Source organism: Dreissena polymorpha, chromosome 10 (genome assembly GCF_020536995.1).
Source record: "Dreissena polymorpha isolate Duluth1 chromosome 10, UMN_Dpol_1.0, whole genome shotgun sequence".
Classification (NCBI taxonomy): Eukaryota; Metazoa; Mollusca; class Bivalvia; order Myida; family Dreissenidae; genus Dreissena; species Dreissena polymorpha.
In genome coordinates this window covers 25651613-25654811 of record NC_068364.1, presented here as the reverse complement: position 1 = coordinate 25654811, position 3199 = coordinate 25651613, and positions in this window count along the sequence as shown.

Below are 3199 nucleotides of genomic sequence, written 5' to 3'. Positions count from 1 at the left end.
CTTAGGATTTAATTGTATAGTATTTGTATGTGAGAAATGCTTGCACTTGAAGAATGCATACATATTTTTCATACATGCGGTTTTTGATATGTTAGAGATAAGCATGGTTCTAAGCTCATTCTAAAGCTCGTTCACATAATGCTGTAGTTTTAGTGAAGAACAAGATCATGGGTACCCTTGTTTGCAATTCTGGCGCATGGGTACCCGTGATTGGAAATTTAGAGACAAATGTGCACAGTGCTTAACCCTTTTTACCACTTAGATACATGTACGTATTGTGACACATTTGTAGTTCCTAAGAAAGTAACATTTAATTCTTATTAGATTCAAAGTTTAAAGGCTTCATTTCCAACCCTAAGATACTGATGAGCAGCAAACAGCATAAAACCTGAACAGACTGCGAGTTACTCGCAGGCTGTTCTGGTTTTATGCTGGTTGCAAACGCCATTTTCACTTCGCTTCTAATGGTGGAATGGGTTAAAGGCCTTAGGAAAAGGCTAGATAAAAGCAACAATAGTATTCATAATTATTAGATTAATAATGTTTTAAATTGGGACTCAACTTCAGATTGTAAACACTCTTTGGCATTGTGCCAAGTGTTTTTTGTTGATTTTAACCCCTACATACATAGTCAACTTTTGTCGAGTGATATTTGAAGCTTTAGAGTGAATGATATCTGTTATGGTCTTTTGTCATGTCAACATTTACATATTTATCATTTGACTCATTAATCATATCACAGCACCATGGGAATTTACATGTCTTGTTTGTTTTACAAAATACTAATGGAATGTGTTAGTAAAATCCTGCTCAGAGTGTTCCATCCCTTTGTTTCTATTATGATTGGGGGAAAAAAGGCCGAATGACAGTGAAAGCACTAAACTAGATATTATTCTTACTGGAGGAATATACTGACCATATGTTGTTCTTCAATCTTGTGTTAAGTGGCATTAATGTATTGTTTTTGCAGTGCTCCTATTTACTGACTTACAGTACTATGTCCTCAGACTTGAACTCATCAAAAAACTTATTTATGTGTGTGTTAATTGTGTTTGAAAAAAGTATGGTCCAAATATTGCAGGCTTTCTACTTAGTTTATTTTGCTTGTATTTATAAATGTATAGATGATGTATAATGGCCATGATTTGTTTTTAATACATAGTTTGTATGTATGTATACTGAATGATTACTGAGCTTTTTATTTGGTATGTTTGGCATAATTATACCAACTTCAAATTAAAGTTCTGTTGAAACTAACAATTTGATTGTCATAATACAAACTTTTTTAATTTATTGGTGAGCTTTATTTTTCATACATTTCTCTAACATTGAATCTTGATTTTCATAATTGAATACCCAGCAATAGGTATTTGCTTTATTTAGTGCATATTTAAGTATAATGTATTACCACTGTATTAATTATCTGATTTTACACTGTTGGTTAGCGTCGGTGCGTTGTGTTTTATTTTTGGGGACATTTGGGTAACTGTGGACATAATTCTTTTGTAGACCATGGCAAAGACACATATGCAAGATGACTGCAGGTTGCACCTTATTTTGAAAGAGATGTGTTTGGTAAACTGCTTTTCTAAAAGCACCACATGAAGTAACACATAGTTTTCTGTACATATTACATCACAGGAGCATCCTTATGATACTGTCAGAGTTCTCTCCCTGAATTTTTATGAAATAGTGTCCAAAAATAACAAGTGTACTGTAGTTAAAAAAAACAGTGCTGTCCAAAGTTTCCATTCAACGTCTGATTTTATTCGATATTGGGTGACTTGTAGTATTTTCCATCGAAGTGAGCTTTATGACATCAATGATCAAATATGAGGAGAACAGTGATTTCATGATTTTGTCATCATACAATACGGATATACTACAGAGCCAGGCACAGCTTTTTGATGAGGAAAGTCATTGACAAAACCATCCTATATTAACCAAATCGACCATAAATAACAAGTTCCAAAATGTTCATTCCGATGAAAATGTTGATGTAATATTTTCCAATCATTTAGTCTTAATGTCTTATTATATATATTGTGAATGAATCAAAATAAATTATGCTACATACACAGTTATATATTGAACATGCATGTATTTTAGCCCACCTGAGCAGTAAATGCTCATGGTGAGCTTTTGTGATCACCAATTGTTGGTGGTGTTCTTGTGTCATCGGTCGTCAATTGTTTACTTGGTTACCAGTCTTGAAGCCATATTTGTTAACCAATCTTGATGAAACATGGTCAAAATGTTTATCTTGACAATATCTAGACTGAGTTGGATTCTGGGTCACATGTGTCCAAAAACTTGGTCAACAGGTCAGGTCTTAGAATCTGGGTCACATGTGTCCAAAAACTTGGTCAACAGGTCAGGTCTTAGAAAAACATTGTTACCACTCAGCAACATTCATAACTTAATCTTGTTGGAACTTTATCAGAACGTTTATTTTGACAAAATCTAAGCCAGATTTTAAATCTGGGTCATGGGTTTAAAAACTAGGTCATTAGGTCAAAGCTTAGAAAAAAAAACTTATTGCCCATCTAGAAGCCAGTTATAACTCAAACTTGATGAAACTTGGTCCAGAATGTTGATCTTGTCAATATCAAGGCATAGGTCGAATCCTGGTCACTTGCGTTAAAATTTTCATCAACTATGACATCTTGGAAAAACCTTGTTACCACTCTAGATGCCACAGTTATGATTCTAAATGAAAGTTTATCAGAGCGCGTATCTTGACTGACATTATCTAGGCTGAGTTCAAATCTAGGTCATGAATATCTAAAAACTTAGTCACCTGGTATAATTTTAGAAAAAACCTTGTAACCACTGCAGAGACCATATTTATGACTCAATCTTCATGAATGCTGGAATGTTTGTCTTAGCAATATACAGGCAGATTTCAATCAGGTTCATGTGTGTTCAAAACTCCGGTAACCAGGTCAAATCTTAGAAACTCATTGTTACCATTTTAGAGGCCACTTGTTTGACTCAATCTAAACCAGACTTGGTAAGAAGGTTTATCTTTACAATATCTGCGTTTAATTTTACGCTGGGTCCCTTTTGTCCCAAAACTAGGTCACCTGGTCAATTTTTGAACTGGGTAACTTATAATGTTCAGACACTAGGTCACTAGGTATATTCTTATAAAAACATTGTTACCATTCTAGAGGTGGCATCAATGACTAAGTCTTGA